Source organism: Alnus glutinosa, chromosome 4 (assembly GCF_958979055.1).
Source record: "Alnus glutinosa chromosome 4, dhAlnGlut1.1, whole genome shotgun sequence".
Lineage (NCBI taxonomy): Eukaryota > Viridiplantae > Streptophyta > Magnoliopsida > Fagales > Betulaceae > Alnus > Alnus glutinosa.
Genome location: NC_084889.1, coordinates 16,790,736 through 16,813,479, shown reverse-complemented (window position 1 = coordinate 16,813,479; position 22,744 = coordinate 16,790,736). Strand labels below are relative to the sequence as shown.

At 35.3% G+C, this 22,744-nt stretch overlaps 2 long non-coding RNA genes across 3 annotated transcripts; both read left to right on the top strand.

The window, feature by feature from the left end:
• The first annotated feature begins 1,433 nt into the window (after positions 1-1,433).
• Positions 1,434-9,991, top strand: LOC133866876 (uncharacterized). Its single transcript, XR_009899937.1, has 4 exons — positions 1,434-1,932; positions 3,099-3,127; positions 8,459-8,617; positions 8,785-9,991. It is a non-coding gene; the product is annotated as an uncharacterized LOC133866876 (long non-coding RNA).
• Positions 9,992-15,272: 5,281 nt separating this feature from the next.
• Positions 15,273-19,076, top strand: LOC133867114 (uncharacterized). 2 transcript variants are annotated; one of them, XR_009899996.1, is made up of 5 exons: positions 15,273-15,495; positions 15,574-15,637; positions 16,254-16,310; positions 17,655-17,766; positions 18,768-19,076. It is a non-coding gene; the product is annotated as an uncharacterized LOC133867114 (long non-coding RNA). The 2 variants fall into 2 exon arrangements; XR_009899995.1 differs by lacking the exon at positions 18,768-19,076 and having other exon boundaries at positions 15,278-15,495; positions 17,655-17,973.
• The last annotated feature ends 3,668 nt before the right edge of the window (positions 19,077-22,744 follow it).

Sequence of the window (22,744 nt, the reverse complement as noted above, 5' to 3'; positions counted from 1 at the left end):
ATGTTTTAAGGGCTTATAAAGACTCAATATAGTATATATAAAGTTTATACTTGAATCATGTGAAGTCAGAATTCAATTTGGTGACAGTTGACTTTTTGTCCAAAATCGGTGCCTAATTAATCCAACTGTCAAGTTTTTAGCATAAATGAATTAAAATCTTTAGACCAGCCGGCCCTAACTGCCTCCAAAACTTAGACAAGTTGATATTTATTTAGTTTAGGCAATCTAATTAAAAGTTAAGTCTAGTCAGACGAAAAGTTTGACTTTTAAGTGTGAAAGAGATTTTTTGTCAACAGTAGAGGCTACATTTTCTTGATTTTCAGCAGCCTTTCTAGCACTCTACGTGGCTTGATTTCTTCACCAAACTCCAACTTTTGGTCCTCTATAAATAGATAGCATGCTGGCCCTCCTTGCATTATTTCAAAAACTCAAAAAATCCATGCAATTGAGAGAGATGCTTCCTAGGAGAGTCACAGGGCTAACTTGAGAAAAAGAGTGGAACTTTTCTGTTTCGCTTAACCTGATATCCCCCTTGGTTCAAGCTACTGTCCAGCACCTTTAGAAGGCTTAAGATCATCCCTTTCCCTCCTCTTTCACAGCATAAGGTATAGATAAAAATCAGAAACTCAATCAGCCCTAAAACTCTACCATTTGACCACTTCCACTTTGAGAGACAACTTTGCTCAAAAATTGTGCGGTAAGTTTTCTATGTATTTAAGTATTCCATAAGTGATTTCTAAGATGTCTTTTTATGTTAAGTTGCTGTAGCGCCCCAGATTTTAAGTCATAAAATAAAATATCTTAAATTAGAATTTAAGACTGAGTAAAATAGACAAGTCTAGAGTTGACGCTCGATCCATAAGACTCATTGCTCGAACAGCTTAATACTGTAGGAAACAACATTCACATCCAGCAGTTAATAAAATACGTGGCTTCAGACACAATATTTTATCCCCGATAAATTAGTAAGGGTATATGAATATTTATGAAAATAAATATTCCTTAGTCTTATTATTTATAAACATTGATTTTATAAATAATGAATAATATTATTAGACTCTAATAATATTACTGGATTACTAAATAGACAGACTAAATTATTCAGTGGACTAATTGATATAAAAATATTGATAAATAATATTATTGTGTTATATATATATTTATGGTGTTATAATATTATTGAGATAATAATATTGACAATAAAACGAACTAGACTCAAAATGGACTTATATTATAATCTTAATGAGTTAGATTAAAATGGTAAAGACCCGATGTGAAAATATCTTACAAGACTTAACTACCAAGTTTTCATAGAAAATATCTATTGATATTTTGCTAAACTTAATTAGTAATTTTTAGAAAAAAAAATATCTCATCTTATCTTCTATAAAACAAGCCTCCGCCCCTATGAAAACACGCACACCTGGATGCTTAATCCCCTCTTCTTTCTTATTTTTCTTTCTTCATCCTCTTTTCTCCTTTCTTCTTTTATCTTCTTTGTTCTTCATTTCTCGGTTTCACTCGAGAGTCATAGACCGAATGAGAGAGATTGAGAGAAAAAAGAGAGTCTGCAAGAGAGAGAGAGAGAGATTCAGGGAGATCAAAGAGGGAGAGATTAAGAGATCGTGAGAGAGGGAGAGATGGAGATGGAGATCGAGAGAGACCGAGAGAGGCAGGAAGACCAAACAGATGACCCGATCCTTCGATGAGCCTTGCAACCGACGAATTGAGAGGCTGAGAATAGAGGATTCGATGGATCTGTGAGCTGAACCCATCAGACCCGGGAGGAGCTCCGATCGTGAAACCCAGAAATCTGACCGACCCGTGAGACCTGACTCTTCATGGGTCAACGCCAGTGGAGCCGAAGACGCGATTCTGGCGGTTAGGAGAAATTTTCGATGGAGTTTTCTATGAAGAACGGAAACCCCCTATGTAAGTAATTTCTTGTAAAATAGTTTGATTTATGAGTTTTCTTGTTGATTAGGTGTTGATTGAAAAATGGGTGTTGGGTTTCGATCGGCCAAGTCAGGTTTATCGGCCGATTACTTGTGTTCCCTTGTTCTGATTGTGTTGATTCGGGCCTTTAGGTTTTTGGTGCCTTGATCGGCCAATTATGATTGTGTAATCCGTTGTTTTGAGTGTTGATGAATTTCAGTGGGTATGTGCGTGTGTTGTTCTGGCCAGTGGATTGTTTTGTGGTGTTTTGACCGAAAATTGGTGGGAGATATTATTGTTGGGTGTTCTGATTTTGGGTTATTGTGGATTTGGATTCCCTGTTTAGCTGTGTATGATATTTTGGTTGTTCCCTATTTTGGTGTTGATTATTCTTGGCTGAGTTTCATTTCAAGTTCGTGTTGCTTGTGATGTTCTAGAGATGTTTGATGGACTGATTGTGGGTATTTTGGGTCTTGCTAGCCTGTTAGTTGTTCCCTGTTTTAATCAGTTATTGAGTGTTATGGTGAGTTATGGATTTGAGTTTTGTTAGTCGTATAGTCACTGATTTTAATACGTTGTTGGGTTCCTTTTTAACCGGATGAAGTTAAGTGTGTGTTGTAATTTCTAGAAGTTAGCAATGGCTATATTTTTGGTATAGAGTTCCCTGTTAGCAGTGTTTTGGTTAGTTGATTATGATTTTCTAGATGGGTTTTCAATTGGATTGTGTATGGTGTTGAACCGTGCTTTGGGTTATACTGTTTGAACGAATCCATGTAAAGCATAGTTTCCCCTGTTTTGTTATGTCATCCGGATGTATATATGTGTACTAATTATTGTGGTTGGATTTTATTGTTTTATGTTATAGTGTTTCGGGTGTGTTGGCTGATTTTGGGTTATGGAGAATATATGAGTATGTAAGTGATTTAGGTGTGGGATTTTAGTTCAATTATCAAATGTTTATTATGTTGTGTTTTACCCGAATGATAATAAATTGATATTTGTAAAATGAATTATGTTTTGGTGTTTTATGGAAAAGGGTTGAATATTATGGGTTGTGATTTGTGGAAAATATATTTATGTGTGATTAAGGGTCATGTTTAGGCATGAATTTCTAAAAGTAATGATATTGACCTTGTATGCACATATATATGTATTTATTGCAGATAATGAACTGAGACTGCACAAAAGGGCTGTAAGTATAAAATACTTACTAAGGCTAGTACTGATTTCAATAATGTTATGTTTATGTTTTATTTTAATTGGATGTGTGTAAATGATTATTGCATACTGTGAATAATAAACCTATTAATATTGGGAGTAACATCTCCCAGAGGTTCAGGATGGGAATGTTGCCTGAACCAAAAACAATAATAATTAATATTGGGAGGACCGTCTCTCAAAGTGCTAGAAGAGTGACGTGGAACGTACTCTGTTAGTGTGGAAATATGCTAATAAAAAGTAATGTAGGAGGAACGTCTCCAAGATAGTCGCTAATCGAGTAATGGCTCAGAACGAGTGGAGTGCAATGATTATATTGAACTGTTTAACACTTTGCATACAAAATTGTCATCTCATCATTATATTAGCTCTCTCCTTAAATAAAGCATAATACATTATATTGTTGAAGAACAGTTTGCTCACTTATGTAACTATGGGGTTGTGGTAATAACCACTATCTCATAGATGATTGTGCAAATTCTGAAGATTATGGATTGGATTAACTGCTAGCTTAAGAGATCTAAAGTTAATGTTGTTAGGTTCCATTGCTTTGTGATTATTAATATTTGTACTCTTTTGTAAATAACATGTTTAGAAATTTACTTGTATTTAGTAAACTTTCCATGTATGCTTTTGTGTCATTTGTTACGCGTGTTTCATTGTAATTAGTGTAAAGGAAATTAAAGGACTTTTAATGAATGTCTAGAAGAATTTCAGTCAAAGTTCTAAACGTATTGTAAGGGATCCCCTCCATATCCATCCCGAGAATGATATCGAACCCCTCCATATCAAATACTATTAAATTAGCCGTGAGATTCCTCCCCTCAATACAAATTGGACAGTTCAAAACTATTTACCTGCATATCACAGTTTTTCCTACTAGGCTGGCTACCAGCACTCCTACTTCCATTGGTTCTATGCTAACATGAAACCTCCTAGCATACTTAACTGATATAAACGAATGGGTAGCACCAGAATCGAACAAAACAACAGCCTTGCCAGTAAAAAGGGGTAGAATACCTGTAACTACTTCATTTTCAGTCTTTGCTTCGCCTGACGTGAGTGCATAAACTCTGGCTTGAGTAGGTGGTCTGCGGTTATCCATTGCCTGGGACGGTACATCGCCTCCTTTTGAGCAGTCTCGTGCGATGTGGCCGAGCTGTCCACATTTGTAGCACCTATGAGTCCCCATACAACACGGTCCATAGTGAAAGCGTTGATATTTAGGGCAAGGGGTGCGGGTTGAGGGACTCAACCCATTCCCTTTTGGTCTGACTTCTTGATTATTACCATTCGGTCTTCGTCTCCATCCGACTTGGTTTTGATGCAGTGGGGGTGCAGTCCTTTTTCAAGATTCCACCATCGCCATAGTGTTCCTCTTTAAACTTTCCACTGCCAAAGAGGCCTTGTTCACCAATTCCACAAAGTCGCGAATCTCTAGACAAACCACTCGATCATGGATTCGGGGGTTGAGACCTTGTTCAAACTTCCTCACTCGATTCTCTTCGTCAGCTACCAAGTAGGGAACGAAACACACTAATTCATTAAAACGGCCCGCATACTAAGCGACGGTCAAATTTCCTTGAGTGAGATCCATGAATTCCCGGGCTTTCGCATCTCTGAGAATTTCAGGAAAATATTGTTGAAGGAATTCTTTCTGGAACCGCTGCCAGGAAATTGCTTCTTCATTACCCAGCTCTTGAATTAGCCGGATTTTCTTGGCAACCCACCAATTTTTGGCTTCGCCTGATAGTCGATATGTGGTGTACTGCACCTTTTGTTCTTCTATGCAGCCAGCAAGTCGTAAAATTTCCTCCACATCGATCAACCAGTTCTCGCATTCCATGGGATCCCGTTTTCCATCGACCGAGGGAATTTGAAGACGCTCAAAGTGTTTGAACGGACATCCACATTCTTCTTCACGAGGTGCATCTCTTCTAAGGTCGGTTATGGCCGTAACGAATTCTCTGGCCATAGCTTGAAACATTTGTGCCATATTTTGGAAATTCTCAGTTCCGAAGCCTTGAGAAGATTCCTTGCCTCCTTCCGTCATAATTCTAAAACGGATCAAAGTTAGAGTTCCTATATAATTACTTATAAAATTATTCAATTACGAGCGTAGTAATGCATCATAACCTAAACCTGGGTTTCCATGTTTCCTAGGTTCTTAGCAGGTCAACTGCTATGATACCATGTTGTCACGCTCCCATTTTAGGATATAAGGGAAAACGCGAACTAAGTGAGTCTATGTAAAAATAAAGACAAAGAGTCCTAAGACACAAGTAATAAAACTAATTATACTATCATCATTAACAGTAACAAAAAAATATTACACTGGGGTAAAAGTTATTTACATCTCAAAAGTAAGGAGGTAATACAAAAGCTAAAAATCATAATTGCTAGATAGCCTCCTATCTAGTTAAAGGACGGTAATGTGTACAGTTACCATAACAAAATAAAACTGTACTACTTTAATCTTTTAGCTCTACAGTCCATGCCAACGGTGGTGTCCCTAGGAAACTAAACCGCTACTATTTACAAATGGCTACATCTTCTGCTAATAAACTAAGCAGTGGGTCCAAGTTTCCCATTGATACGGCCATATCTGTGGATCACTAACGACGAGGAGTCCCACCGGAACTCCCCCTCTCATGACAATGATGTAAACCTTCATCTGAAAAGGGTTATAGGACAAGGGCTGAGTTCGACAACTCAGTAAGGAAAGCACAACACCAAAGAAATATAACATGCTATAAAATTTTCATGCCATAATAATAATTTTTTTAAAGTCATGCATAATGACAGTTGGTGGAAAATAACTTAATGAACAATTAAACAGAATTTATGGGCAAGTGAATGAGGAACATGTGTAATAGCATAAGAAATTTATAATGATCCAGTAAACCCTTTTCATTTATTTTCTCTTAAAAACTGTAACTGTAGTTTACCCCTTTATAGACTATACACCGCTATTACCCGTGAGCGGAACACGTTGGCTTTTGTCCCAAGGACCTATAGACTTAGCCTGTCGTCACAGGGGAGAGTCGCCGGGTTGGGGAACTTCCCTAGGTGAAGGTCAACCCCGACCGGTAGCACACACCGTCTTTTGGTGTGCTTGCCATGCTACCCTATATGGTACCGATCATAACTGTAATAGTGCCTCAGGGTTAAACAATTACTGCACATGAACTTTTTCTGAAATTCTATAGGCTCTGCTATAACTGTACATTTTACTTTAAACTGTAAGAGCCGATTTAATAACTATAATCATGTACAGAATTTAAACTTTAAATCCTCTTTTCATTCAAAATTGTATTAATGTATAAATCATAAACTATAGAATGTTTTATTCATAATCATTACTTTAATTATGCATAAATCATAACTTTAAAAATGCTCTTAATCATAACTGTAATTTATGCACAAAATTATCGAATAATAGCATATGGGTAGTAAAAGCTTGGTATCAAAATAAATAAAAATTACGTAAGTAAATGCTTCGTAAAATTCCCCAACATTTTCTCAAAGATTTGTAATAAAATCTTGTTGGGGGTTTTTCGGTGTTGTATCCCCTTACCTTGATGAACCAAAGTTTGGAATGTCCTTCTACCTATACAAATCACAAGGTTAAATTTAGAGGGGTATTATGAATTTTAGATAAAAGTTTAAATAAAAGTACCCTATATATAAGGGAAAACTTCAATTTACCCCCATGAAGTTGTCACCGATTTGCAATTCAACCACCAATGTTTCAATTTCGTCAATTGCACCCCATAAAGTTTCAAAAAATTTCAATTCAGCCAATCCGTCCAATTGATCCGTCTGAATTAACGAAATTGTCCTGACTTACCGAAAATGCCCTTAATAAAACGGTAGTGTTTTGGCAAAACGCTGTCGTTTCAGTAAGGGTATTTTTGTCAACTTTGGACAAAAAATCGCATGTGCCACTCACGTGGGTCCACTTCCGTTTCTTCAGACAGCTCAATTGGACGGAATGGGGTGGATTAAAAATTTTTGAAACTTAATGGGGTGCAATTAACAAAATTGAAACATTGGTGGTTGAATTGCAAATCGGTGACAACTTTATAGGGGTAAATTGAAGTTTTCCCTATATATAATATATTTGTTATCACAAATAACCATAAATCTTAAAATTTAGTAAATTTTTACATGTATAAAATTTCTTATCTAAATTAGAGAATATAAAAATAGTTCTTAAATATATATATATATATATATATATATATATATAATTCCCTACGTAACACATAACCAAGCATACACTTACACTAATCCAAATAATATCTCTTATCACAATTGATCAACAAAAGTCACAACTCAAACACTGTCTAATCAAACTATCACATAAATATGACCGGATCCTTCTTCAATCACTTAGTGACTGAACAGCTCAAAGGATCAACAAATATCAACTAAGATCACCCCACTGTCAAGATCTTCACAGCCAGAACAAAAACACACCCAACATCAATACACGGTTGGCCAAAACCCACAAAACAGGAAATACAGGGCACACTCTCAACCGAGTCATTCATCAACCAAACCCGCATGTAAAACTCATCAAAATAACATAGTACCCAGTCGCCAAAGCCCACAGCTCCGTTCAACAGAAACTCAACCGGAAATTACACCACAAAATCATCCAAAATCACCAAATAAAACTTCTCTTCAACTTAGAATTTTTTTCTCTCTACTCATATGCTTTACCCAAGGAAATTGTCCCAAAAATCTGTCAAAAAAACAACCCAAATGATAAAAGAACTAGGATTTTCACTTACCCATGGAGAAAATGAGCTTCCTACTATATGGGTACCGGACAAATCGCCCGGAAAACGCCCTCTGGTGACGTCACCAACGCAGGGCCGTTGCCTGCCGGCCTGGCGGCGTCGTCCGCCCAGTCCGGTTCCAGCCCACCGGCTGGGTCTTCTCCCTCCCCCACTCACTCGGTCGATCTTCCCCCCTCCTTCCCCCTTCTCTGCTTCCCAATCTCTCCCTCATCTCAAACTCTCTTGTCTCTCTATAATCAGGTGGTAAGGGAAAGAAAGGAAGAAAAACGAAGAAGAAAAAAGAAAAGGAAGAAAGAAAAAGAAGAAGAGAGAAAAATTAAAAGAAAAGAAAAGAAATAGATGTGTCCTGACTTATGTGGGTGTGGTGTTCCAACCCAAATGTGTGTATATATATATATATCAGTAGAGATAATTTTAAACCTAAAATGGTATAAAGATTTTAAGAAAGCAAAGAAGGAGATACCTGTTGCTGATTATATTGGCTTCTGTTTGTCAAGTGGAAAGGTGAAGAAGAAGAGAGACCACAGTGTCTTTAAATCAGAACACAGGGTAAACATGGCTTGAAGAAGAAGGCTCAACTAACTTGCACGTTACGCGAATTAAGGACGTCCATAATAAAAGAGAAAAAAATATATGAAGCTAACTCACAGCCACAGGTCCCTCTATTTTGCAAGCTCTCTTTTCTTTTTTTTTGTATCAAAAGTTTAATTTCTTTTAATTACACCATAAAAAAATAGTAATAATAATATTATTATTTTTTTTAAAAAAATAATCTAATCATTAGTTTTTTTTTTTTTTTTTTTTTTCTGTGTTATATGCGTAGTTACTGATGCAGATCTGGACGATGAAGGCATGGACCCATATGCGAGTTTTGATGGTTTTTGAAACCATTATCAAACTATTATATGCTAGCTTAGAAATTACTAGTTGTATTTATGTGTGTTTTATTTTATGGCCTGTAAATATTTATAACAATGCCATGTTTGGCATGTTCTATGTTGTATACTTATGTGCCGTTTGTGGCACTAATTTTGATGCACCTAGTGTGCATATGGCATGTAAAGATAAACCTAAGTGTTAGTATTTTATGTTGGCTACATTCTAGATGACAAAAACACTTTATGTAATGGTTGCTATTTTAACAGGATAATCGGTCTTATTTAGAATCTTCAAGTTTTATGAACAATGTTTATTTCAAGCCATGTACCTTGTCACAAGTTTCTAGAAGATGTTAATGAAGATTCCATGCAAATTCCAAGTCAGCTAGCCGGTTCCTGTGCAACTGTTCGGACAGGCCTTTTTAAGGCGTCCGAATGCCCCACAGTGTCTAGAAGCTTCAGCGTTGAAGACGTCCGGATGTCAGGGCAACACTGTCCAGACTCTAGGTCAAGCTTCTCTAATTTCTACTCGGAGTTGCATTTCAGTCGACACTTATTTGGGGAGTTTCTGCAAGACGTCCGGACGACTTGGCAACTTGTCCGAACAATATCTAGCATTCCAGAATATTCTGGGTTTCCTTTACAAGCGCGGAAAGGAGTTACAGCGAAGACCGTTCGGACATGGTCCTGTTTTGGGAAAAATCATGATATTTTGGAAAAGCGGTTGCAGAAGACCGTCCGAACAAGGCTATCTTCTATCCGGACGCTCGACAGCCAGAGTCTAAATTTGTCTAGAATTAGGTTTTCTAAAGCCTACATAAAAAGGCCTCTAAGCTTGTTATTTATAAGAATTCAGTATAGAATTCCATAGTGCTTAGAGAGGGTGTTTAGGGAGAATTGAAGATCTGCTAGCTCTCTAGCTATTGCAGGTGTGTGCTACCATTGTTTGTGTGAAGTCTATCTTAGGGGTCGGCCCTAAGGTAAATGAATTCATCAAAGACCCCTTCAAGTAGGAGACTTGGTTGGTAAGCATCCACGATGGGCTTCGTGTTATAGTTAAAGGTATGACTACTGCAATAGGTTTTGTGAGTACGAGTGCTTTGTAACTTGCTTTGTCTTTAGATAGTTAATTTCCTGAGTTTGGCTGCCCCAGAGGGGTTTTTCTTTTCATAGAGTTTCCACTTTATCAACAAATATATTGTCTCTTTTATTTTCCTCACTTTAGATATTTTGTTGCACATGAACACACACTTGGTTGTTTAGAAGTCATATTTTATTTTCACTAAGTAACTTTTAATAAATGTATCGAGGTATTTCAGTTAGCTCTACTGTGTTATGCTATCAATTCCTAAGACTTTAGAAAAAAAAATATATTCCGCTGCGAGAATTTATCTCTGATGTAGTAATGTCACATGGAAACTAGAAGTTTTTGCTTATGAATTTGCAGGCTCAAATTTTTTTGTCTCATGTTTTATTAAATAAAACAATCCAACATAAATAAATACATAACCGAGGCTTATAGTATCTGGTCAATTTACATTAGCTCAAAGAAGGGCCTAAAGGAAAAAAATACAATTAGTTTTAAATAGGTATATGACAATATCACATGACCTTATTTAATCACAAATTGATTCCACTAAACAAATATGACTGCACTCTAATATGTATTTTCAAATTAATGAATCAATCCCTACGACATACTTATTTATTACGTATTACCCCTCCATGAACTTATTTCATAGTCGAACCAAAGTCAATACACTGTTACTTAGTTCACTACCTTTTTTCCTTAATACTCCTGATTTAAATATATTTTTTTTGTACCTTATGAGTTTTTCATCTCACCTTGCACAAAATAAAGTTTCATTAAATATCACTGAAACACTCAGGCCTGAGCTTTAGGATAATCAACCTCATCAAATCTACATCAAGGGGAATATTCCTTATTGCTTTATTTCAGGACAAATGATTTGGATTCCTTCTTGAAGAAGGTGTTCCCACAATGCTACATGCAATCACCCAACACATAAAAGTGTTGACCAATGATTTGATCTCATTCTTGTACATCAAAGTGACTTGCATTTCACATCTGAGTTCGCAATATTCTTAGGATTTAGGGTAACTGTTATAAGTCGTCATGCACATACATCATTCTTAATCACAGTGTTGAAAGAATGATGACTCAAGTTGTCCATTCAGTGCATGACACTACCTTGCACTTACACCAACATATCAACCTGAAGCCCTTCCTACTAGTCATAATCAAGATAGATCGTTAAAGTTGACATGTTATAGTCTAGATGGAGTTCCTTGTTCCATTTACGACTACGAACAATCTTTTATAAATTACAAGGACCTATGACTATGATCTTCTATGTGATAATCTCATTACTCACACCTTAGTCAAATACAATGTAACTTAAGGACCTTACATGTATATCATATGAAATATTCAAACATAAATCTACATGTAAAGCTATAATATATATATATATATATATATATATATATATATATATATATATATATATGTCCAATGTTCAATATTATACAATTTATAGAAAAGTAACTTAATGCAATTGGAGTTTTGGGCACCAGTTCCAATATCTACGCCTTGAAAAATAAAAGGTGGAGATCCACCCTTCCCATTACCCTCTAAACCCGCAAAGAGAGGCAGTGGAGGTTGAAAGTCCACCCCTGTAGCTCCGCAATAGTATGAGGTGACATGAGGGTGGAGCCACCCCTGCCAACTCCTCTAGTACGTGGATCTCAACTATACAAAGGTGTTGGGGTTGTGTTATAGTCTCTGCCATCCCTGAGGCTGAGGGTCTAGAGGGTCTGCTCCCATTGCAAATCTCCACCCGCTCTCTCTCTAAAAAAAAAAATCGTGTTAAAGATTTTTCAAAATTAATATGTATATATTTATTTTGTGGCTTAGGATTGTTTTGAATGGAAGGTAATAAAGCATTGAACGAAGAGAGTTCCACATGAAAAAAAGAAAAAAAAAAGAAGAAGGAGAAAGTCAAATTGGCATTTAAAAGGCCCAACCCACTTCAAGCATTTGCTTTATAGTAATGCTTGTCTATATGTACTTGTGTGTATACTCTAGTATGCTGTGAAACATTAGATGCATAAGCATGCGCACGGGCTGTAAAGCGTTAGTGGTGTTTTTGTGGCACACTTGGCACTTAGCATCGGTGCTTGGAGCTATCTGATCAAGACCATTCAAATTTTGGACAGTCAGGATCATTCGATCTGGTGGTTTGATCTAGACCATAGGATACTTCTTAAGTAGATCAAATGGATTTACTGGACCATCACTAAAGTAAACTGTATGGTCACATCAACTTTGAATTACGATATAATGGTTATTACTAAATAATCATTTGATCTGATGGTCTGAATTAAATGTTTATTAAATTAACAGTTTATTGCTGTTGAAATAGAAGTTTATAATAGTTGGCAGATTGTTATTGTTAGAATAGCAGTTAGTGACTGTTAGATTAATAGTTGATTTCAAAACTAAGTGATTATTGCTCAACATACATAATAACTGCTATTTTTCACAATATACATAGTCTACTGCAATCCATTTTGCAAACACAAAAAAATTCTCTTCTTCTAATGCTCTCTAACACCTTTTGTATTTTAAATTTTCAGTCTTTTTCTCTTGCTATAATAGTAAATCTAAGGGTATTCAGATTAGTTTTGTTTGTGCAAAACTCAACTAAACAGTAGAGGATTTATGAGCTTCATTATATCCTGGAGAAATATTTGTTGTAAATCTTTGCATACCATTTTTGGTGGGGGCAAAAAAATTCTTAAGGAAAGCGACTTTATAACGCACCTTAGGAGCATTTGGATTTTCTGAAAGAACTTGCTATTGACTTCATCAACCCCCAAACCTGCAGTACATGACAACGAGACAATTGCGGATACTCGAGCAAGGATGAATTGGGAGCAGATGATTGCATCTACAATGCTATGGTGGATTCTTTGTTCAACATCTACCAAAGCAAACCAACAGCCAAAGATGTCTAGGATGCACTCGAGGCTAAGTATCTTTTAGAAGATGCTACAAGTAAGAAGTTCTTGGCCTCTAAATTTTGAATTACATTATGGTTATTGCTAGGCCTATTGTTAAGCAATTTAACAAAATTCCGCATATTTTAAGTCAATTTGGTTAGCATAACATGAAGATGGATGAGGAATTTTTTGTCTCATCCATCATTGAAAAACTTCCTCCCTCGAGGAAAGAATAGAGGAAAATTATAAAACATAAGAAGGAGGAATAATTGTTGATCAGTTAGGCCAACAGAAAGTGCATATGGTGGAGGAAGGGACATTTTCAAAGCAGCCATTTCAATTCAAAAGGCACAATCAGAAGAAGAGGAATAACAATAAGAATAGAGTGCGAACCATGAGAAGAAAAAGAAGGGTACTTGCTACCATTGTGGCAAGCTAGGCCACTTCAAGAAGGACTGCAGTTTTCTAATGAAGAAACTGCAAGCTTCTAACTCAAGAGTTTGTGGCAATGATTTTTGAGATCTTCATACTTGAGGAAGATGGTTCATGGTGGATTAACTCCTATGCGACAAAGGATGCCTACAAGGATAGGAGTCTCTTTAAGACCTTTGAAACAATAGACGATGGATGTGAAATTTTTATGGGAAATTCTTCCACCACTGTTATCAAAGGCAAAGTAACATTGAATCTTGAATTCACTTATGGAAAAGTTCTATCTTTAACTGATGTGTATTTTGTACTAGAAATTAGGAAGAACCTCGTGTTTGGAGATCTTCTTAATAAATTTGAGTTAAGTTTGTCTTTGAGTCAGATCAATTGGTGCTGATCAAATGAGATGCTTTTTTTGGGAAGGGTTATCTGTATGAAAGGATAATTAAGTTGAACCTCATCAATAGATTAGGCCATATTAATACTAGAAGAATGAATGATATGATTGTTTTAAATTTAATTCCTAAATTTGAAAATAATATGGTTGATAAGTGTAGAATATGTATGCAAACGAATATAACTAAAAAACCTTTTCCAAAGATTGATAGATCTTCTACATTGTTACAACTTGTACAAAGTGATGTTTGTGATATGCATAACAATCCTACAAGAGGAGGCAAAAAGTATTTTGTAAACTTCATTGAAATTTTTTCAAAATATTGTTATATTTATCTTATGTTTTCAAAAGATGAAGCTCTGAAACTTTTTAAAGTTTACAAAATAGTAGTTGAAAATTAGTGTGATGTTAGAATTAAATGTCTTAGATCCGACAACGTAGGAGAATACCATTTTCCTTCCTATTGTGAATATGTAGGCATTGTTCATGAAACATCTATTGCTTATACTCCACAACAAAATGGAGTAGCAAAAAGAAAAAATAGAACTTTAGTTGAATTGGTTATTGCCTTGCTTTGTAATTCTGGACTTAATAAAAGTTTTTTGGGAGAAACCATTCTTAGAGCGTGTTATATATTAAACAAAACACCAAATAAGATATCCAAGTTATTCCATATGAATTATGGAAGAAAAGAAAACCCAACCTTAAATATTTTAAGGTGTGGGGGTGTAGGGTTATTGTCAGATTACCTAAACCAAAAATTAGGAAATTGGGATGAAAAGCCATTGAATGTATTTTCTTGAGTTATGCTCAACAAAGTACGGATTATAGGTTCTTAGTTGTTGAACATAACAAATCTGTTGAGGTAAATACTGTGATAGAATCTATAGATGTAGAATTTTATGAAAATTGGTTCACATTAATTTCATTTATTAATGATAAGATGGTGGAACCTATAAGAAATATTAGATATGGGTGTTGCTGATGTGATTCTTGGTATTAGAATTATTAGAAATAATGATGGATTAATTCTTAATCAGGCACATTATATTGAAAAGGGTCTTAATTAAAAGTTATAAGTAATTTGATTGTAAGCCCATGATGTAATGCCCGGAAAATTATTTAGTAATTAAAGTATAAATTTGAGTAAATAATTGATTAAACTTAATTAGATGTATTTGAAATGCAAGATAATATTTTTAATAGACCAAAGTTTATAGAATGGGTTTATCAAGATTAAATAAAAATAAGTTTATTTAGTGTGGTAAAATAAAACAAAGTGTTTTATTTTTATCCTATGGACTTGTAAATGGTAGCCAAGAAAATAAAATACAAGAGAATGTTGTTAAAGTCCAAATAAAAGAAAAAAGAATTAGAAAAGAGAAAAGAAGAGGAATTAGAAAAAAAAAAAAATGAGATTCAGAAAAAAAGAAAAGAAAAGTAAAAGAAAAATTAAAATTTTTTTTAAAAAAAAAAAAAAGAAAAGAAAAGTCAAAGGAAGAAAGAAGTAAAAAAATAAAAATGTAACATGTGGGGCGACCTGCACCCCACATACTGAAAAGAAAAATGAAAGGCCAAGTGGCCCTTCACTAAAACAAGGCGCACTGCTCCTTGTTGAGAGAAAAGGCCGAATGGCCTTTTCTTTTCTTTTTCCCGTAGAGGCAGTGCCTCTTCTTCTTATTTTTCTCTTAAGAATTTTTATAGAAAATCCTTGATCGACGAAGATCCAACGGTCCGATCTTCCATCCGACTTCGGTAGCGTGATCTACGAAGCCCGATTTACGTTTCTACAGATTGGATTAAGGTATTTTCGCAAACTCTTGGTCTTTGAGATTTTAAATTAAATCTAAAGATATATGAGTTTGATTTTATGTATTCTTAGGATTTGTCGTGTGGAGCTTGCTAAACACTCTCCAAGTGTTGGATTTACATTTGGTGGAATTTTGGTGAGTTTCCTCAAACCCTAACTTTTGGGTATTTAATTTTAATTGAATTTTTATGTGATTAACCCTTGGTAAAAGCTATTGGGTTAATAATATTGTGTTTGGGGTAGTATTTTATAAATTATGATTTAAAGTTAGAAACCTTAATTTGATGGGTTAAATTAATTTGGGGGTTTTTAAGTGATTAAAATCTAGATCGTTAAATTATGTTAATAAGTTAGTAATTGTTGTAAAATGATTAATGAACATAATATTAGAGTTAATGATATTGAGAAAATGTTAGTGAGAAATTATTTAGAGATTAGTGAATATAATTTTAGGGATAATATTATTATAAAAGTGTTAGTGAAAATAATTCACGGGTTAGTGAAATTAATTACGGGTTAGTAATTAATATTATGAGTAAATAATTAAATGGTGATTTTAATATCTAACCCTTAGTAAATACTTTGGGTTAGTATTGTTTGAGTTTTAGTTAGTATCTAGGATTTATGGGTAGATGTTTGGAACCCTTAAAATATTTTGGGTTTTCCATGGGTTAGCTCTTGAGCAATTTAAGAGCTAAATGTGAGTCCAATATCAGAAGTTATCAATAATGTGCAATGTATTGTTTTTACAGTAATGCATTGCATGGTGGTGTCTAGGAGACCTAGTACTTAATATCCGCGCAGCCAAGGTAAGTATTCTACTCATTGAGAAATTAATATTTTCATATATTAATGAATTGCAAAATATATGATGTTTTATAAATCTGAACCAACTGTATGTTGATTATAATTGTTTTGGTTGTTTTGAGTACTTTTGAATATCTTGAGATTATGATAGATGTTTGAAAATATGAATATGATATGTGGAGTTTGAATGATTTGAGTGACTGTACGTGGTGGTTGGAAAATTTTGTAGACTATAGTTGCATTGTAAATGATTGGGATTTTTAATGAGTTATAAAAATTGGGTCATAATGCATTGCGTGCTTAACGGCACAAACTTTGGGATACTGTCCTTGTTCTCTGGAGTTACGGACTAGACGTTAATATGGGATATTGTCTCTGTTCTCTTAGAGTTACAGACCCTATGTTAACTTTGAGATACGTGTCCCTGTTCATTGAGATACGTGTCTCTGTACTATTGGGATACGGGTCCCTGTTCAATTGGGATACGAGTCCCCGTTCTATTAGGATATGAGTCCCTATTCTTTGGGATACGAGTCCCCGTTCGCTTGGCATATGCATACATATATCATGGTGTGTTTGTGTGTGCTGTTTTTATGATATATATATATTTCTAGTTGCATGATTTTAATGCATTGAGTTGAGAGTCCATGGATGATTGCATTGTCTAGATGTAGAGATACTTGCGTCTATGTAAAGCCTCGCGAGTTGTCATTGTTCTTCAACACATTAACGTTCAAAGGCAATTTGCTAGAAGGTTTAGGTCTGGTATTATGGGATGCTAACGTCTATGTAAAGCTTCGCGAGTTGTCGTTGTTCTTCGGTTATGACATGCTAGCATATTAGAGTCTAACTCTAATACTCGCATGATCACATTGACGTTCAAAGGGAATTGGCTTTGAGGTTTTAGGCTTAGTGTTGCCTATTTCTAGTAATGTGGATGTCTTAGTACCGATAAGCAAATGCCATTTTTAAGCTTATGGGTTATGTGCATGCAAATATCCTCTCGTGTATGTAAAACTAAGCAAACAAACCACAACGTATTATTGTAGGTGAGGTTGTACGTAGTTGTTTCTATAATAGAACTTCTATGTATAATCTTAGCTACCAAGTATGTTTAAATGTTTTCTATTAGTCGGTGCTTGCTATATCAGTTATGAGAGCTTTCAAACAAAAGTTTATAAAATTGGTGGCTGTTATAGCGTACGCATGACTAAAATGGAAATGTTGGTTCTTTGCGAAAACTCAGTGAATAGTATACCTCTGAGGTCTTAGTGTAATTATTTATGCTAAGACGGTGGGCTCATAATTCCATCTGTGTGGATGTGGAAACCCCCGCAACCGTGCAGACATTGATTCTTTGGTTGCAGGTTCTGCGGATATAGATATTGACTCTCCACCTAGCGTATGGGATGCTATGATTGGAGCACATCGCGACAGTCATAAGTCATGGACTCATAGGTAGTCCGCATTTTGGGTATTTTATTTATGGCTCGTGTCCTATGTGGTATACATATTTTTAAGCCTGTATTTTGGGTATGTAATTATAGTAAAATGTTTTATAAGCTTTAATCAATTAGACATGTAAATGGCTCTTGTTGTTGATAACTGTTATGTATTAGTTGTATTTCCGCTTTTGATATGTGTTCCGCTGCACATTGATATTTATATTCTGCTGTGTTAGAAGTAACTTTGAATATCTGGTACATGTTATGGAACATGCACTTTGTGTTGGCTGAGCGACAAGTAATCGTGCCACTATGAAGATCCATTTATGTATGTTTTAAAAAAAAAGGGTCGTCACATGATTACCCCTTTTGATGCTAGATTGAAACTATATCCTAATACTGGTAGAGTTGTAGACCAATTAGAATATACTAGAGTTATTGGTTGTTTAATGTGTGCAATGAGACACATTAGACCTGATATTGCATATGAAGTTGGTAAAATGAGTAGATATACTAGTAACCCTAGTCATATTCATTGGATTGTTGTACAAATAATTCTTAAATATTTAAAGAAAACTATTAATTATGGTATATGGTACAACAAGTATCCTACAATATCGGAAGGATATACAGATGCTAGTTGGACCACGGATAACGATGATAAAGAAATTAACCAGTGAGTGGATATTCACCCTTGGTGGAGGAGCTATCTCCTAGAGTTTTAAGAAATCCCTAATTACAGACTCTACCGTGGGGGCATAGTTTGTGGCATTGGGTTCTTGTAGCAAAGAAGCTGAATGTTTAAGAAATTTATTAATGAAAGTTCCTTTGTGACCTCAATCTATGCCTCCTGTATCTCTACATTGTGATAGTTAGGCAACACTGTCATATGCTTATAGTCATGTTTATAATGGAAAATCAAAGCATATTGTTTAAGGCATAGTTATGTAAGGCAATTACTCACTGATAGAGTAATTACAGTTGACTTTATGAGATATGTTCAAAATTTGGCAGATTCCCTGACTGAAGGACATGCAAAGGATTTGGTGTGGAAAACATCAAAGGCGATGGGATTAAAGTCTTTATCACCAATAGTGGAAACTCAACTAAAGATCTTGAGTCCAATGAGATAAAGTACACTGTATATTGTAATCGCAAGTACCACATATTGAATTAGTTTTTAAACTAATAAAACATCCCAAGGTTAAGGTGATTGGAACCTATAATGTTATAGTGGAGGTTGTGTTTTATCCACTTAATAGGCTTATAACAGATTTATGTTGAAGTGTATCAGTTACAGGGAACTTCTGATAAGCCTACCAATATGAGCGTCAGAGATGGTGATGCCTTTTATGAGACTAAGTTTTTGTCTATAGAGCGATCATGAAGCCAGGATATTAACACAATGCCAATCCACGTGTCAGTTTATAGAACTACCCAAAGAAAGGAAAAAGCATGTGTGAGATATGTCTAGCTAGTCAAAAAGGATTGCTGGTTCAAAGCTTTTCTACCATGGTATTCTGATTAGCTCTGGCATATTATCACTAAGTGAAGGTTCGAGTCCTTAAGACACCTTCATTTATACATGAGTTTTCCTATTCTATTCAAGTTGTGTTTTGATTTTGAAAATGGTGGGGGATTATTAGATAATTTTCAAAATTAATATGTATATATTTATTTTGTGGTTTGGGATTGTTTTAAATGGAAGGAATTAAAGATAATTGAATGAAGAGAGTCTCACATGGAAAAAAGAAAAAGTCAAATTGGCATTTAAAAGGCAATCCACTTCAAAAATTTGCTTTAAAGTAATGTTTGGGTGTATACACTTGTGCGTATACTTTAGTATGGTGCGAAGCGCCGAACGTACACACTTCCACGCCCGCATACATGTGGGCTATAGGGTGCTAGTGGCACTTTTGTGGCGCCTTGATGACACACTTGGTACTTAGCATCGGAGCTAGGATCAATCTGTTAGGATAGTAGTTAGTGACTATTGGATTAACAGTTAATTTCGAAACTAAGTGATTGCTGGTTAACAGACATAATAACTGCTATTTTTATCACTATACATAGTCTATTGCAGTCCATTTTTCAAACGCAAAAAAATTCTCTCTTCTATCTCTGGCTAACACCTTATGTACTTTAAATTTCATGTCTCTGTCTCTTGCTATAATAGTAAATTTGTGGGATTTAGGTTTAGCTTCGTTTGTGCGAAAAGTAACTAAACAACAGAGTATTAATGGGCTACATTGTATCCTGGAGAAATATTTGTTGTAACCCTTTGCTTACCATTTTTTGTGGGGGCAAATAATTTATCAAGAGAAAGTGACTTTGTAATACACTTTAGGAGCATCTGAATTTTTTGCTTTCAATTACTATATCTAACAATTCGGTCATAATTGTATATGTGGCATGGTGACATAGGTCTAGAATTACGTTTTCATTATCTAGATACACGATTGAAGGCTTGATCCAACATCCAATCGATGCTAGTGCATTAGTATGATCGATCGCTATACGATCAAATGATTAATCAAGCTTTACACAATTAAAGTTTCTATCGAACATCCGATCAATCCTAGTGCATTAGTATGATCAATTGTGATATGTTCAAATGGTCATTCGAGCTCTATGTATTTTTTAAGGTAAATGTATCATAAATCCTTGAGTCAACGAGCGATTTGAAATCACTCCCTCACTTTTTAAAAATCAATTTTTACTCCTTATTTATTTTGCGAATTTGAAAGCGGTCTTTTCGTGAGTTTGCTGTCTAAAATTTTGACATCCATTAATGACACGTCAGCCTTTTTGCAACATCACCTTAAAATAATATATTTTAAGTGCCTTACGAATTAAAATTTCAAAAAAAAAATCTAGAAAAAAAAAAAGCCACCCCTGCATCTCTCTCCATTTTTCTCTCATTTTCTGGCTCTCTCATGGTGCGAAATGCAGTAGGGAAGAAGAGATTTGAAAATTTTCAACCCAACTCGAGATTTATGAGATGTCTCATAAGTCTAGAATCTTCCATGGATGATCACCATTGGTGAATAATGAATATGGCCCATTTAAAGCATATTTTCCATTTAGTTTCCTACAGCCAAAGACATAAAGCATGTCATGCATGACATCAATGGTCTAATACCCGTATCCTAATTTTCCTTACTATTCTTGTGAGACGCCTTCTTTGGAGAACAATAGAAGCAACTAGCCTTCTTTGGCAAAGAAGGGGAATCCATCAAGCATCAATGAATTCGATGAACCCAAGGGTGAAGAAAACGACCATGATTTCAATTTTAATTTTTATCTGGGTTTTGTTTGGAAGTCAACAAAATCATATTTTCCAGCAACAAATTGAAAGAATTCAAAGGAGATGAAGTTGACCCATGTTTCAAATTCAGCCCTAAACCCGTTATCTCACCTGGGAAAGCCCCATTTTTCCATTGAGAAGTCGGAAGGATCAAGAGGCGACAAGGCATACCCAAAAGGTGATTTCGACTCGGAACACATTTTCTCATCTGGGTCTTGTTTGTAATATGAGAAAATTAGAACATCTTCCTCATTACAATGATCAGACTGCGTGTCAGCCTTATCAGAGTTGTTACGGTTGGTGTTGTTAAAGTAGGTGTTTGTGTAGGGAGGTGGGGCTGAGGGTTTAGGCTTAGTGAGTGGGAAGGATTTGAGTTTGTGGAAACATGACTCGAGCTCGGCGAGGAGGATAGAAGAGTCGGTGAAAGAAGAGCAGTTGATAGTAGAGACTTGCTCCAGAACGCACAGGTCTCATGCCTGCGAGAGCCAGGAAATAAGAGAAAAATGGAGAGAGAGGGAGAGATATAGGGGTGCACCCCACCACAGGCCACTGCCAATGGTGGGATGCTCCTAACTTCTTCTTCTTTTTTCTAGATTTAATTTTTCAAATTTTAATTTATAAAACACTTAAAATATATTATTTTAAGATGATGTGGCAAAAGGGCTGACGTGGCACTAATGAATGTCAAAATTTTAGACGAAAAACACACGAAAGGACCGCTTTCAAATCCTTAAAAAAAATTGAGTAAAAATTGATTTTTAAAAAGTGATGGAGCGGTTTCAAATCACTCGTTGACTCGGGGATTTATGATACATTTACCCTCTTTTTTATTATCCTTGTGCACTAGTCCAAGCATGGTATGATCGAAGGATCGATCCTTGTGTACTAGTCCGATTGATTGTGATAAGATCGAAGTATTGATCGAACTCTTTGGTTTTGTATCATCTCAACACAATAGTCCAATCGACGTTGATACAATCTTAGGGTCAATCAAATCTTTGGATCCAACTAGTTTATAAGGATAATACAAAATCTTCACGAGTTCAATTGATAATTAGATTGTGTCATGATCGATCAGACTCATGCACTAGGATCAATCAGACGTTGGATCGAACCTTCAATCGTGTCAAGTTTGATCAATCTTTCGATCTTATCATGATCATTCATACTAGTGCACTAGGACCAATCCTTCAATTGTACCACAATTGAACAGTGCACAACGATACTACAAAAATCCATAGAGCTCAATCGATCATTTGATCTTTTCATGATAGATCGGACATTTGATCAAACCTTCAACTGTGTCAAATTTGATTGATCATTTCATTGTATCAAGACTGATCGGACAATATAAGATCACAGTTGCTTTGATACAAGAATTTGGGCCTTGTCATTTCCTCTAATGGAAGGATTCTCAAGAAATTATCACAATCAATGATCTTGTAGAGGAAAGCAAACATGACATGTTTGCAAAGTGTATTATAATAAGTACATCAATTAGTCAGTAATTTGGATCATTTGATAAGATCGATCTTTATGCACCACTATCATGATAAGATCGAAGGTTCAATCAAACTTGACACTATTGATGGTTCGATCAAACGATGATCATACTAGTCCTTTAGAATGATCAATCTTGATACGATCACATGATCAATTGAACTTTACACAATTAAAGGTTCGA